Source organism: Ovis aries, chromosome 7, assembly GCF_016772045.2.
Source record: "Ovis aries strain OAR_USU_Benz2616 breed Rambouillet chromosome 7, ARS-UI_Ramb_v3.0, whole genome shotgun sequence".
NCBI lineage: Eukaryota > Metazoa > Chordata > Mammalia > Artiodactyla > Bovidae > Ovis > Ovis aries.
The window spans coordinates 22,608,604-22,625,795 of record NC_056060.1 but is presented as its reverse complement, the minus strand read 5'-3'; the positions used below and the strand labels follow the sequence as shown (position 1 = coordinate 22,625,795).

Genomic DNA, 17,192 nt, shown 5'->3' with positions numbered 1-17,192 from the left:
CAAGGAAGAAGTGCTCCATTGGTTGATGTGGCTATGAATGATAAGGAAATTAAGAATCATTATTTTAACACAGGAATAAAGTGAAGAGGTATTAATAATTTGTCATGGCTCCTCCTTGTGTCAATAAAATGTTGGTTTCACTGTGTTAAAGATGAAAAGATAAGGAAAACACAAATAATTCTCCTGTTCCAAAGGCTTCTTTCATTTGGATCCAGGACAAATCCATACTCAGAAACGCTTATTATTAGAGTTGTTTCACTTGCAGATTGATCTTACTCAGAGGAAAATCTGAAGTATTATTTTGTTACTACTCTAGAACACACATTTGTGATTAAAAAAATTTTTAAGGAAACAAAAGCTAAGTGAATATTTATAATCTGTCTAGAAGTTCTGCCTCTATAAAGAGTTTTCATCATTTTTTATATTCTCTAAGCAGCACATAGGTCCATCTCATCATAAAACTTTCAGGCAGAGCAAAGTGAAGGCTCATAGCTGTATCTCCTTTATTCCACCAAATGAAGGAGATTCCTCCCACTGCCCTTTTCTGACAGTTTAATGTATGTCATATCAGCCTGTTTATTTCAGTTACATATATTTTTTTACAGTTCCCCAGGTGAAAGGTTTCCCTGATGAAAGGCTTTCCCTTGATGAAAATGAAAGAGGAGAGTGGAAAAGTTGGCTTAAAACTCATCATTCAAAAAACTAAGATCGTGGCATCCAACCCCATCACTTCATGGCAAATAAACGGGGAAACAATGAAACAGTGAGAGACTTTATTTTGGGGGGCTCAAAAATCACTGCAAATGGTGACTGCAATCATGAAATTAAAAGATGCTTGCTCCTTGGAAGAAAAGCTATGACCAACTTAGATAGCATATTAAAAAGCACTGACATTACTTTGTCAACAAAGGTCCATCTAGTCAAAGCTATGGTTTTTCCAGTAGTAATGTATGGGTATGAGAGTTGGACTATAAAGAAAGCTGAGTGCAGAAGAATTAATGCTTTTGAACTGTGGTGTTGGAGAAGACTTTTGAGAGTCCTTTGGACTGCAAGGAAATCAAACTAGTCCATCCTAAAGGAAATCAGTCCTGAATATTCATTGGAAGGATTGATGCTGAAGCTGAAGCTCCAGTACTTTGGCCACCTGATGTGAAGAACTGACTCATTTGAAAAGACCCTGATGCTGGGAAAGATTGAAGGTAGGAGGAGAACGAAATGACAGAGGATGAGATGGTTGGACAGCATCACTAACTCAATGGACATGAGTTTGAGCAAGGTCTGGAAGTTGGTGATGGACAGGGAAGCCTGGCCTGCTGCAGTCCATCGGGTTGCAAAGAGTCGGACACGACTCAGCCACTGAACTGAATTGAACCCCAGGTGGTGCAGAGGTAAAGAATCTGCCTGCCAATGCAAGAGACACAACAGAGGCAGGTTCAATTCCTGGGTCAGAAAGATCCCCTAGAGTAAGAAATGGCAACCCATTCCAGTATACTTGCCTGAGAAATTCCATGGACAGAAGAGCCTGAGTGGCTCATCTAGGGAGTTGCAAAGAGTTGGGCACAACTGAACACACACACACATATTTTGCACATCACTGTATGCAACTACATACACATTTATACACATACATACATATGTACTCACAGATCAAAAAATTTGCCATTAAATTGAATTTATTTGGATTTTTTTACACCGTGCCTTTTAATTTACAGTTAATAATGTCCTGGAGCTCTTTCTACAGTTGAAGCAAAGTAGAGAGGCCCACTACATACTTTCTGATGCTTATTTAGTACTTTGAAACATCTTATAATTAAATTAATTAATAATTAATTAATACCACTCAGGTATGACCTAAGTCAAATCCCTTATGATTATACAGTGGAAGTGAAAATTGACTTAAGGGCCTAGATCTGATAGATAAAGTGCCTGATGAACTATGGAATGAGGTTCGTGACATTGTACAGGAGACAGGGATCAAGACCATCCCCATGGAAAAGAAATGCAAAAAAGCAAAATGGCTGTCTGGGGAGGCTGTACAAATAGCTGTGAAAAGAAGAGAAGTGAAAAGCAAAGGAGAAAAGGAAAGATATAAGCATCTGAATGCAGAGTTCCAAAGAATAGCAAGAAGAGATAAGAAAGCCTTCTTCAGTGATCAAAACAAAGAAATAGAGGAAACAACAGAATGGGAAAGACTAGAGATCTCTTCAGGAAAATTAGAGATACCAAGGGAACATTTCTTTTTTTTTTTTCTATTTCTTTTTTTTTTTTAGTTTTTTATTTTTAAATTTTAAAATCTTTAATTCTTACATGCATTCCCAAACATGAACCCCCTCCACCTCCCTCCTATAACATCTTTCTGGGTCATCCCCATGCACCAGCCCCAAGCATGCTGCATCCTGCGTCAGACATAGACTGGCGATTCAATTCACATGATAGTATACATGTTAGAATGTCATTCTCCCAAATCATCCCACCCTCTCCCTCTCCTCTGAGTCCAAAAGTCCGTTATACACATCTGTGTCTCTTTCCCTGTCTTGCATACAGGGTCGTCATTGCCATCTTCCTAAATTCCATATATATGTGTTAGTATACTGTATTGGTGTTTTTCTTTCTGGCTTACTTCACTCTGTATAATCGGCTCCAGTTTCATCCATCTCATCAGAACTGATTCAAATGAATTCTTTTAACGGCTGAGTAATACTCCATTGTGTATATGTACCACAGCTTTCTTATCCATTCATCTGCTGATGGACATCTAGGTTGTTTCCATGTCCTGGCTATTATAAACAGTGCTGCAATGAACATTGGGGTACATGTTTTCATGCAAATATGGGCTCAATAAAGGACAGAAATGGTATGGACCTAACAGAAGCAGAAGATATTAAGAAGAGGTGGCAAGAATACACAGAAGAACTACACAAAAAAGATCTTCAACACCCGGATAATCACGATGGTGTGATCACTCACCTAGAGCCAGACATCCTGGAATGTGAAGTCAAGTGGGCCTTAGAAAGCATCATTACAAACAAAGCTAGTGGAGGTGATGGAATTCCAGTTGAACTCTTTCAAATCCTGGAAGATGATGCTGTGAAAGTGCTGCACTCAATATGCCAGTAAATATGGAAAACTCAGCAGTGGCCACAGGACTGGAAAAGGTCAGTTTTCATTCCAATCCCAAAGAAAGCCAATGCGAAAGAATGCTCAAACTACCGCACAATTGCACTCATCTCACATGCTAGTAAAGGAATGCTAAAAATTCTCCAAGCCAAGCTTCAGCAATATGTGAACCGAGAACTTCCTGATGTTCAAGCTGATTTTAGAAATGGCAGAGGAACCAGAGATCAAATTGCCAACATCCGCTGGATCATGGAAAAAGCAAGAGAGTTCCAGAAAAACATCTGTTTCTGCTTTATTGACTATGCCAAAGCCTTTGACTGTGTGGATCACAATAAACTGTGGACAATTCTGAGAGAGATGGGAATACCAGACCACCTAACCTGCCTCTCGAGAAATCTGTATGCGGGTCAGGAAGCAACTGTTAGAAGTGGACATGGAACAGCAGACTGGTTCCAAATAGGAAAAGGAGTACATCAAGGCTGTATATTGTCACCCTGCTTATTTAACTTCTATGCAGAGTACATCATGAGAAACGCTGGACTGGAAGAAACACAAGCTGGAATCAAGATTGCCAGGAGAAATATCAGTAACCTCAGATATACAGATGGCAGAAAGTGAAGAGGAACTAAAAAACCTCTTGATGAGAATGAAAGAAGAGAGTGAAAAAGTTGGCTTAAAGCTCAACATTCAGAAAATGAAGATCATGGCATCTGGTCCCATCACTTCATGGGAAATAGATGGGGAAACAGTGTCAGAGTTTATTTTGGGGTGCTCCAAAGTCACTGCAGATGGTAACTGCAGCCATAAAATTAAACTATGCTTATTCCTTGGAAGAAAATTTATGACCAACCTAGATAGCATATTCAAAAGCAGAGACATTACTTTGCCAATAAAGGCCCATCTAGTCAAGGCTATGGTTTTTCCAGTAGTCATGTATGGATGTGAGAGTTGGACTGTGAAGAAGGCTGAGCGCCGAAGAATTGATGCTTTTGAACTGTGGTGTTGGAGAAGACTCTTGAGAGTCCCTTGGACGGCAAGGAGATCCAACCAGTCCATTCTGAAGGAGCTCAACCCTGGGATTTCTTTGGAAGGAATGATACTAAAGCTGAAACTTCAGTACTTTGGCCACCTCATGCAAAGAGTTGACTCATTGGAAAAGACTCTGATGCTGGGAGGGATTGGGGGCAGGAGAAGAAGGGGACAACAGAGGATGAGATGGCTGGATGGCATCACTGACTCGACGGACGTGAGTCTGAGTGAACTCTGGGAGTTGGTGATGGACAGGGAGGCCTGGCGTGCTGCGATTCATGACATCACAAAGAGCTGGACACGACTGAGCAACTGAACTGAACTGAGGGTGGCCCACTACATTCTTTCTGATGTTTATTTAGTACTTTGAAACATCTTATCATTAAATTAATTAATAATTATTTAATTTTTAGCTCATTAACGAATAATTGTTTCTTGTTTTTTGCTATCATAAGGAATGTTGTCTTACACATCTTTGTAGAATCATTTTGGCATGTACATGAAAAATTTAATTAGATATATGAATTAGATACTAGAAAATTTGATTAGATGTTCAGTAAAGGGCACATATAAAATTTCTGGAGAAGTGGCATCTTGCCCTCTATATGCTATAAACAGTCATACTTCAACAGAGTAAGAAGACATATCTTGCATCCTCCACAAATAGGAAGTTACCCGTATTTTTTTTTATTTTAACAATCCAAATATACTTTATCTATACACAATGTGCATGTATGCTAAGTTGTTTCACTCATATCCAACTCTTTGTGACCCTCTGGACTGTATTCTGTCACCTCTGTCCATGGGATTCTACGCAAGAATACTGAAGTGGGTTGCCTTGCCCTACTCCAGGGGATCTTCTCAACCCTGTCTTTTATATCTCTTGCACTGGCAGGCAGGTTCTTTACCACTAGTGCCACCTGAAAAGCCCCAATATAAGAAGAGGGTTTTTATTCATCAAATTGGTTCACTACTTTAGGATTGACAAGCACTGTGCCTCCTTAGGCACATTGCTGAATCATCATATGCATTTTTTACATTTACATTGACTTATAGTTGTGAAAACATGTTGACTGTGAGTATCAACTGATGTCTAACTGAATATTTTTTGTTCTTTTCTGCAAAGTTAGAATTCCTTGCATCTTTCCAGGGACTTATATAGCTACATTAAATCATAATCTTTCAAACTATCTGGTGTCAACCACCTTATGACAAACACAATAGTTAAAATTTTTAATAAAACAAGTAGAAATTTATTCCATTTATCACAATCTATTAAGAATATCAGAGATAGTTTCTTTAGGTAGATATATTCCTAAGTATTTTATTCTTTTCGTTGCAATGGTGAATGGAATTGTTTCCTTAATTTCTTTTTCTACTTTCTCATTATTCGTGTATAGGAATGCAAGGGATTTCTGTGTGTTGATTTTATATCCTGCAACTTTACTCTATTCATTGATGAGCTCTAGTAATTTTCTGGTGGAGTCTTTAGGGTTTTCCATGTAGAGGATCATGTCATCTGCAAACAGTGAGAGTTTTACTTCTTCTTTTCCAATTTGGATTCCTTTTATTTCTTTTTCTGCTCTGATTGCTGTGGGCAAAACTTCCAGAACTATGTTGAATAGTAGCGGTGAAAGTGGGCACCCTTGTCTTGTTCCTGACTTTAGGGGAAATGCTTTCAATTTTTCACCATTGAGGATAATGTTTGCTGTTGGTTTGTCATAGATAGCTTTTATTATGTTGAGATATGTTCCTTCTATTCCTGCTTTCTGGAGAGTTTTTATCATAAATGGATGTTGAATTTGTCAAAGGCCTTCTCTGCATCTATTGAGATAATCATATGGTTTTTATTTTTCAATTTGTTAATGTGGTGAATTACATTGATTGATTTGCGGATATTGAAGAATCCTTGCATCCCTGGGATAAAGCCCACTTGGTCATGGTGTATGATCTTTTTAATGTGTTGTTGGATTCTGATTGCTAGAATTTTGTTGAGGATTTTTGCATCTATGTTCATCAGAGATATTGGCCTGTAGTTTTCTTTTTGTGACATCTTTGTCAGGTTTTGGTATTAGGGTGATGGTGGCCTCATAGAATGAGTTTGGAAGTTTACCTTCCTCTGCAATTTTCTGGAAGAGTTTGAGTAGGATAGGTGTTAGCTCTTCTCGAAATTTTTGGTAGAATTCAGCTGTGAAGCCTGGTCAACCACTTGTAAAAGAATGAAACTAGATCACTTTCTAACACCGCACACAAAAATAAACTCAAAATGGATTAAAGATCTAAATGTAAGATCAGAAACTATAAAACTCCTAGAGGAGAACATAGGCAAAACACTCTCAGACATAAATCACAGCAGGATCCTCTATGATCCACCTCCCAGAATACTGGAAATAAAAGCAAAAATAAACAAATGGGATCTAATTAAAATTAAAAGCTTCTGCACAACAAAGGAAAATATAAGCAAGGTGAAAAGACAGCCTTCTGAATGGGAGAAAATAATAGCAAATGAAGCAACTGACAAACAACTAATCTCAAAATATACAAGCAACTTCTGCAGCTCAACTCCAGAAAAATAAACGACCCAATCAAAAAATGGGCCAAAGAACTAAATAGACATTTCTCCAAAGAAGACATACGGATGGCTAACAAACACATGAAAAGATGCTCAACATCACTCATTATCAGAGAAATGCAAATCAAAACCACAATGAGGTACCACTTCACACCAGTCAGAATGTCTGCGATCCAAAAATCTGCAAGCAATAAATGCTGGAGAGGGTGTGGAGAAAAGGGAACCCTCCTACACTGTTGGTGGGAATGCAAACTAGTACAGCCACTATGGAGAACAGTGTGGAGATTCCTTAAAAAAAATGCAAATAGAACTACCTTATGACCCAGCAATCCCACTTCTGGGCATACACACCGAGGAAACCAGAATTGAAAGAGACACATGTAGCCCAATGTTCATCGCAGCACTGTTTATAATAGCCAGGACATGGAAACAACCTAGATGTCCATCAGCAGATGAATGGATAAGAAAGCTTTGGTACATATACACAATGGAGTATTACTCAGCCGTTAAAAAGAATTCTCATTGTACTTTCCAAGACTTGAGTACAAGTATCTGTTACCTCAGATTTCACTCACAGAATCAAAACAATTTCCAAAGTATGATAAACATAGCCATTTACATTTCCGTACACATCCTACACACCAGGACAAATTTCTCAGTCTTCTTGAATACCCAAGAATACAATGTGAACAATGCCACATTGAGAATTCTAATGTTTCACAAACTCCATCTGTTAGGCACATCTGAGAGACTGATTCTAAGTTAGAAGAATATCTAATTCATTCTATCAGAATTGCATGAAATATGCAACATACTAAGTGATTTCAAATTGACTTGGCCCCAAAGTAGATAAGATGTAAGAGGGTTATAAGAAACATGTAACAAGTGTATACACACACGGCACATGGAGAAGACAATTCCCTGAACACAAAGAAAAGAACACTTCTGAAAACAATCCATTGGGATAGCCAAAATTTACTGATTTATGACTTCTTAGAGACTTGAGCGCAGTTGAGTGGTTGTGGCCACATTCCCCTGTATTAGGACCTTTGAAGGCACACTTAATTCTACCCCTGATTGACTCCTTGCAGAGAGGAATGATTCACCAAGGAGTCTGACCTGTTAAATTTTCTACACTGACCTAACTACCTCTTACCATCCCACACTGCTTTCTACTTTGCCCTCTAAATCCTCACTCTATTGAAAATAAACATTCAGTAGCCCCTGCAAAAATTCCTTCCACATATCCTAACTGAAACCTGACTGTTTGTAATAGAGCTCTTTCACTTGTGGTTACTTCTGGTCCTCCCTCATCTAAAACACTTCAAATTTAGAGATGAGAACAGCATTCTTGTCAGTACCAAACCCCCTAAAAAAACAGACTCTTGTCTTTGACCCTTTGGGGCTTTGCCTTTTACCCCTACTTTTCCCTATTGCTTTTATCACTCCCATCTTTATAAACATCAGACACTCTTCTGTGGGAACCATGTTTTACTGTTTTCTCAGAAATGTCTCCTGGAATTGAATCTTACTCATTCCCTCCTTGCTCTCCTCTGCCTTCAAGTTCGATGTTCTGGTTGACACGTCAGCAATGCAAGATGCTGTTCTGCATGATTAACGAACCCCTCTTTCTTCAGAGACCTTTCTTTATGACTCTCATCTGATTCCCTGCAGACCTCCAGGAGGTAGCTTCCTTAACCCAAGGGTTCTGGTCTCTCTCTTGCTTTACTGCTCTTAGTTAAAGATTACACATTAAGTTACCAATAAATATGCGCTTAGTGTTTTCTCAGAGAGTTGCTCTTCCATGAACTCTCCCTGCACCATCTCTTACAATCCTGTGTGTTTGTGAGAATTATTCAGTGCGACACCACCACATTCTCCCTTATATATTGAAGATGTAAACACATAAGATTCTACTGTAACCTAAAATACTCCTTGACTTAAATTCAGAGAGGACAATTCAGAGAGAAACCTGAACTCATCAGCTCCAAAGTCTATCAATTAGGATCCCTCTCAGTCACAAACTCCCATGGCCACACTCCAGAAAGATGTGATGCTATTTCTCCAGTTAGATGCCGCTCCACCTCTGAAATCCTACATCCTATCTAAACCTTGCATCCTCGGATTCTTAGACTCATATACATCTGCTGCATTCATTCTTTGACTCTTTATGATCATTTAGTCCCCAGATGTCTTTATTGTTATCTTATTTCTCAGAAGTTTCCAATCTTTTATTTCTCTTTCTACAATATCTAAACTTCACAGCCCTCCTTCAATCAGTCTTTAGTCCCTAACTTCATTGTTTTGAGTTAATTCTATGTCATATCAATGATCTTATTAATTCCTAATCATGGATTAACATCTGGCTTCTTATGCACCTTCTTATATACTTTGATAAAGCAGAGTTCAAGAAAATCACACAGATGAGCAGACTGGTGTCATTGAAATTGTTATCACCTCCAACACTAACTAGATCCACAGGGCTTCCAAGAAAGCATTCTTTTTCTCTAATCACTTCTCATTGTCAATTCCTCCAGTGACTTTTTCAAAACTTCTCACACTCATCAGATTTCTTAACCCAGGATCTCTTCTATTAATTATCTTGGAAGGTACTTAATTTCTATCTAAAAGAAGAAAAAAAATTCATTACAATTAATAAATGTGTCAACTTTCTGCCTTCATACCTTGAAATAATACTGAAATCCAAACCAATTCTTTCCTCCTTCATTCCAGTAAAGTTGGAAATAACCGTTTCTCCTCACAAATTAATTCTCCTACCTGTGGTCCATATTCTATCCTGGCTGTCTCTTCAGAAGTTTGATCCATTGTTTATAGAACACTTCCAAAAACATGTAAATATATCTCAATCTTTAAACCCCTATGATTACACTTCAGCATCCTTGTCTACTTAGCACCATGTCTTTTCTCCCCTTCACAGTTCAGCCTCTGGAAAGAGATTTCTGTATTCCAAAATTTTTCTCCTTTGTCTTGTCTCTACTACAGTTGAGTTTCTGCTGAAAGACTCAAGTCATTATCTTTGTGCAGCTAAAAGTCAGTAGACACTTTTCGGTCATCATCTCACTAGGTGGACATTTTTTTAGCAACTGCTCTGATGGACAGTCCTTCCCTTTTGAAACTCCACTTTCCTGCTCTTTCAGGACACCAGTCAATTCCGATCTGCCATGTACCTCTCTGGACTACCTTTGAGGTTTCTCTGATACTTTTTCCTACTGGCCTTCACATCAGTTTTTGAGTTCCTTGGAGATTTTCTTTAGCTTCTATTCTCTTGTGAAGTTTTCTCTGGGTGTGTGTCTTGATGAAATTGTATTTATTCTAAAGAGTAGTATTGTCAGTAGTTGTCAGTAGACTGACAACATAGTGGAGTCTAATTGAATTAGGTTCTAATCCTATATGTCCTTGGACAAATCATTTAACTTCTAAAGGACTTGATTTCCCCTCTAATAAGTGAGGATAATATCTAGCCTAATGGCCATAGTGCTAAATTGTCAGTGGCCAATGATACAGATTCTTGAATCATACCAATGGGACAAATTCCAGATTACTTACTGTGATCTTGAACAAATTACATCCTTCCTTCCTTGCTTCAATTTTCTCATCTATGAAAATAAAGATTAATTTACTTTATGTGATTATATAATGCTATTTAATTCATAATACTAAAAGAGCCTCTTAGTAAGCAAACACCTGAAACACTCTCATCAGCTTAGGATCCTAAGTAATTCAAGCTGAAATAGGAGCAGAAAGGAGATGGGGCACAAAAGCCTGAAGACTCAATTTGTTTATTTTGTTGACCTGCAGAGGGTGATGTTGCATAAACTGGAAATGTCTATCTCACTCCTATGAGCTTCTTTATCTTACAGCTCATTGAAGTGCATATATGAACAGGCTCAACGTCAGGAGCAGTCATTCTTAAGGAAGCATTTCTTACTGATAGTAGCTAGGATTGCCTAAACAGGGATCTCTTTAACTCTCAGATTTTCCCTGTTACAAGGACTCAGCACACCCTGGCACATTCCTTCCTGCTCCTCAGGGGAGATCTTCCTCCCTTCATAGCCATGCTCTCAGCGACTTTTCTGCTACTTGGAATGCTCTTCACAGCAAGTAAGTAACATTATATTCTATGCTTCTGCCTATATAGAAGGAATTTTGTTTTGGGGGTATCTGAATGGAAACACTGTCTCATTGTAGATAGGTGTGTCCTGGATTCACTGACTCTGCATTGATGTTGCAGGAGGAACTGGAGCCCAGTTAGTGACCCAGCCTGACGGTCACATCAACGTCTCTGAAGGAAACCGTCTGGAGCTGAGATGCAACTATTCTTATGGTGGATCTATTTACCTCTTCTGGTATGTCCAGTACCCCAGCCAAGGCCTCCAGTTTCTACTGAAGTATCTATCAGGGCCCACCCGGGTTAAAGGCATCAAAGGCTTCGAGGCTGAATTCAAAAATAATGAAAACTCCTTCCACCTGATGAAAGCTTCAGCCCACTGGAGTGACTCTGCCAAGTACTTCTGTGCTCTGTGTGACACAGTGCCTGAGTCTGCAGGGGGAGCTGAACAAAAACCTTCTCAGACATTGTAGCTTAAAATACTCAGGGTCTCAGCCTGACCTGGTTTTAGAGAGGTCTCTGATCTGATGAAAGTGAGCAGAAGGAGAAGCAGAGTCCTGGGGAGTGCTTGGTCCCTGAGGGAAAACAAGATTTTCAATGTGTCCCTTGTTTTACAGCTATGCAAGAGCAGACCTGGAATAGAGTTGTATGGATAGTTTCCTTTTTCGTGGTGACATAGCATTCTGAAGGATCAGGATTCTAATTTAATGTGTTGTGGTTGTTGTTTAGTCACTAAGTCATGTCCAACTTTTTACAACTCCATGGATGGCAGTCCCCCAGGCTCCTTTGTCCATGAGATTTCCCAGGCAAGAATACTGGAGTGGATTACCATTTCCTTCTCCAGGAGATTTTCCCAACCCAGGGATCAAACCCATATCTCCTGGTTGGCAGGTGGGTTCTTTACTGCTGAGCCATCTGGGAAGCCCCAATTCAATGTGGACAACACTAAACTTCTGATCTTTCACCTTCTGAACTGTCTTCCAACATGCTCCTCCCACACCTCTTGCTTTACAGTTGATAGCACCTCCATTCTGTCCATATCTTTTGCTATAACTTTAGTTATCTTTGACTCTTATTGTTTTCTCACTGCTTACATCTAACTCAGAAAGAAATCCAGTTGGCCATATCTTAAAAATTAATGCCATATCGAACCACCTCTGCCATTTTCACAGCTACTTCTTTGGTCAAACCACGCTCATCTCTCAAATGTATTACTCTGAAACCTAGTTTAAATATTATGACATAGACACTCTTCAGCAAATGGTATTGGGAAAGTTGGAGAACTGCATGTAAATCAGCGCCATTAGAACATACTCTCACACACCACACACAAAAATAAACTCAAAGTGGCTTAAAGACTTAAATATAGGACACAATACTATAAAACTCCTAGAAGAGAACATAGGCAAAACATTTCTCTGACATAAAACTCACCAATGTTTTTTCAGGTCAGTCTCCCAAGGCAATAGAAATAAAAGCAAAGTAAACAAATGGGACCTAATAAAACTTACAACCTTTTGTACAGCAAAAGAATGCATAAACAATATGAAGACCCAAGCTACAGACTGGGAGAAAATATTTGCAAATGTTGTGATGGACAAGGGCTTTATATACTAGCAGCTTATATAACTCAATAACAAAACAGCAAACAACCCAGTGGAAAAATAGACATATGACCTAAATAGAAATTTCTCCAAAGAAGACATGCAGATAGCCATCAGGCACGTGTACAGATGCTCAACATTGCTAATTACTAGAAAACTGCAAATCAAAATGACGAGGTATCCCTTCACACCAGTCAGAATGCCCATCATCAAAAAAATCTACAAACAATAAACACTGGAGAAGGTGTGGAGAAAAGGGAACCCTTCTACACTGTTCGTGGGAATGTAAATTGGTGCAGTCACTGTGGAAAACAGTATGGAAACTCCTCAAAAAACTAAAAGTAGAGTTCCTATATAACCAGCAATCCCTCTTCTGGGCATATACCCAGAGGAAAAAACATGGTCCAAAAAGATACTTGCACTCCAGTGTTCATTGCATTATTCACAATAGTCAAGACATGGAAGCAACCTAAATGTCCATTGACAGAGGAAAGGATAAAGAAGATATGGCACCAGAGTACTGGAGTGGGGTGCCATTGCCTTCTCCGAAGAAGATATGGTACAGGTATATAATGGAGTATTACCCAGCCATTAGAGGGAATGAAATGAATGTCATTTGCAGCAACATGGATGGACCTAGAGATGATCATACTTAAGCAAATCAGACAGAAAAGGAGAAATAGTGTGTGACATTCCTTGTATAAAGAATCTAAACAGAAATGATACAAATAAACTTATTTACAAAACAGAAACATATCCACAGACTTAGAGAATGAACAGAGGTGAAGAGTGAGGAGAAAGAATAGTTAGGGAGTTTGGGATCAACATGTACACACTGCTATATTTTAAATGGATAACCAACAAAGTCCTACTGTATAGCACAGGGAACTCTGCTCAATGTCATGTGGGAGGAAAGTTTAGGGGAGAATGGATACGTGTATATGTATGTCTGAGTCCCTTTACTGTCCATCTGAAACCATCACAACATTGTTGATTGGCTATGTGTCACTCAGTCGTGCTGACTCTTTGTGACCCCATGAACTATAGCCTTCCAGGCTCCTCTGTCCATGGAATTTTCCAGCCAAGAATACTGGAGTGGTTTGCCATTTCCTACTCTAGAGGAATATAAAATAAAAAGCTTTAAAAAAGTAAAGTTAACTAACTTTGTAAAAGTTAATTTTCATATAGAAAGTAAAAGGCAAAAAGAAGACTCAATCTATGAACTTCATCTCATAGAAATATTTACTACGCACAGCTCAAATCATTTTCTAATTTCCTACCCTGTCTACCCTCTTCAACTTTTTTTCTTGGTGTTTCTCTAGTTTTGTATGTACTATGCAGCATGTATTATGCAAAACTATTTGAGTATGTATGTAATTCAATTATAATCAAACCTGGAAAGTAGAAATAATCCCTGATAAGTAAAGCAATATAAAGACATTTAAGAGGGTAGGTGTATGCATATTCCAACTCAATTGAATTACAGCAAAAAGAAGTTGATAAATATTTTAATCTTAGTTTTGTTACTTGTATACTGGGGTAGTTACAAGAAAGAAAGGAGCCATAGGACAGTGTTCAAAAGATAGTAGATGGAAAAATGAGTCCAGTCTGGCTCATTTAGAGACTGCTGTGATGCCCATGAAAGGAAAATAAAGATTCAAAGTATATTGCTTTTCAGCAAGATTCTGGACTATTCTGAATAGCTGTAAGTCAGCGGCCAAAATGTTTTTGGTTGCTGAGTATCGTGGAGGGAAAGATTTCACTTCTGAATTTCAATTATTAGGTGACATGTTTTGGTATGGTGAACTCTAGCCCTTTAGTTTTCTCTATCATGTAGTCACGTGCACCTGAGGAAAATTAAAGGATAACTAAAACAATTTTTTTAAAAAATCACAAATCTCTCACTATTATGACTTTGTGAGCCAAGTACTTGACTGTGAACCTGGAAACTTAGCAGCCATAAAGCCTTCATCACCAGAACAGAACCATCTGCTCTGATAAGGGGACAAGATCTTATACAAGAGGTTCTTACTGTGAGCAATTAATTCACTTAAGGCATGTTCTTCAAATTTTACCAATAGAATAAAAGAGAGAAATGGGGAAAGCAAGTTACTTTTATTATTGATTTCACCTAGGTCTTCACAAAAACCTTTCTTAAATATTTGAAGTTAATACATCTTCTTTGCCCTGAGATGGTTAACCTGTGACTGCCCTATAAGCTCATTCTCATGTAGCTCGTTTCCAAGTGTGCATGCGTGTGTGTGACCCCATGGACTATAACCAGCCAGGCTCCTTTGTCCATGGAATTTTCCAGGCAAGTATAGTGGAGTGGGTTGCCATTTTCTTCTCCAGGGGATCTTCCTGACCCAGGGGATTGAACCTGCGTCTTTTGCATCTTCTGCATTGGCAAGCAGATTATTTACCACTGTGCACCTGGGAAGCCCAAGAGCAATAGTGTATATTGTTTGTTGGCTACTTGTTCTCTCTCTCTCTTGCTATGCTTACATTTAGCCAGAGTGTATTTCTGATACTTCACCAAACTGTGGACTTTGGACATAATGATGTGACCATGTTTGACCAATAAAATGTGAGTGGATATTTATATCCTAGTTAAAACTAAATATATTTACATGATATGTCTTTTTTTGTTTCTTCCCTGCACATACCAAACAGTAGTAGTCCTTTCAGGTTTTATTCCATAGTGTGAAGCAGACACCAGTTTCAGAATGAAGAGACAACTCATGGGAGCAGACCTGAATCCACTTGTATGCAAGAGCAGAGCCACAGTGCTGGAATGGCAGCTGACCCACAAGTAACACACAGTGGACCATTCATTAAGCTTTCTTCCTGCGAGCCACTGAGATTGTGAGGTTCTTTATACTAAGTCCTATGCTAGTCAAAGTTGACTGATATATGAAGTCACATCAATCCTGTCTTCAAAGTTGACTGATATATGAAGTCACATCAATCCTGTCTTCAAAGTTGACTGATATATGAAGTCACATCAATCCTGTCTTCTAAATATCTCTCACATTCAACCACCTCTTTTTAGTTCCCTTGTTACTATCCTGGTTCAGATTCTCGTAATCTCTCACCAAGTTGGTTGGAATAATTTCTTAAATATATCCTTTACCCATGAGCTCCTACCACTCCAAACTCTCCAAAGTAATCATTCTAAAACACACATTTGGATTAGATTGCTATTCTATTTCAAGACCTTCTATAGCTCACCATGGCCCATAAGTGAAAATCAAGGTTTCTGTGGCCATCTATGGTATTACTTCCAGGAAATTTTCATTCTCATCCCCACCACTACTCCAAGATTTCTAAACATCAGACATAATGAACTCACTTTAATATTTTCTTCTCATATATATTATTCTTTTCACAACTTTGCAAAAGCCTACTCAACCTTCAGGAGTCAGTAAATGTCACACTTACTTTTTAAAAGATTTTCCACCTTATATTTATTTGTCTTCTTCCTCTTTTAATATTTTGTACACAATTTTGCAATAGCAATATTTACAATGTTATGAATATTGTTTGGTTTTTAACTCTTTACTAGTACAAGTTCCTCAAGGATAGGGGCCATTCCATACTATTCTTTAATCTCACCTGTTATTACTGTCCCTGACATACAAGGAACATTCAACAGATGGGCCTACAGCTTGACCAGAGGGTGCTTTTGACATGTGCTCTGATGAATGAGAGCTGGTTTGTGAAGCCGAATTATACAGGTGGACTGGAAACCTTCCACTGTGGGAATCCTGGAGGACACCTTAACTTCATTACATCCCTCACACCAACACATGTCCATATTTCCCACTGTTACGTACTTAAACCATAATTCCCAGAAGACAATGTGACTCCACCCAGCCACATGAATCATACAGTCTTACAGAAGTCTGCCTCCATATATTTGTGGCTTTTAACACCAAGAATAAATGAAATGGTGAATGAAAATTTTTTCATGTTTCTACAGTATATCACTTATATCTCCTTTGACTCTGTACTCTCCTAAAATAGCCAACCTACCACATTTGATGAGTCATGGTAGGTGACAATAAAGACAATTCGTATCATTAAATGAATCTTCCTCAACTTTCTGCATCCTAGGTAAAACATTCCTGTTTTACACATATAGTTTACGTTCTCTCCCATAATAATAAAAAAGGTGTCTCTCTTACTTTGAAACGGTACCCCTCCATGCAAACACTTTACCCACAGTATTCTGTCTGAATTCTCTGCACTTCAGCCCACCGATCATATAAACTTTAGTCTGACTTTTCAACATTTTCTTGCTAATTCCCTCCCAGCATTTAAAATATTCAAGCTTTCTCATCTTAAAAAATATTGAATATTCCCACAAACCCATATATGCCTCTCCAGCAACAAATCTTTTTTTTTTTTTTTTTTTGCCATCTGTTCCTTGCAAGATCTACAAGATGATAGATATCATTCTTTTTATTATTTTTAAAATTTTTAATTGAAGGATAAGTGCTTTACAGAATTTTGTGATTTTCTTTCATACATCAACAAGAGTCAGCCATAGTTATACCTGTGTCCCCTCCCTCTCAGAACTCCCTCCCATCTCCCTTCCCACCCCAGCCTTCAGCCTGTCTCAGAGCCCCTGTTTGAGTTCCCTGTTCCCTCAGCCCCTGTTCTGAGTCTTACAGCAAGTTCCCATTGGCTCTCTGTTTTACAAATGGTGTTGTAAATTTCTGTTACTCTGTCCATACAC

The 17,192-nt window shown here is 38.5% G+C and overlaps 1 long non-coding RNA gene across 1 annotated transcript; it reads left to right on the top strand.

Moving 5' to 3' along the window:
- Positions 1-10,644: 10,644 nt before the first annotated feature.
- LOC121820042 (uncharacterized) lies at positions 10,645-13,604 on the top strand. Its single transcript, XR_009601442.1, has 2 exons — positions 10,645-10,840; positions 10,971-13,604. It is a non-coding gene; the product is annotated as an uncharacterized LOC121820042 (long non-coding RNA).
- Positions 13,605-17,192: the final 3,588 nt, after the last annotated feature.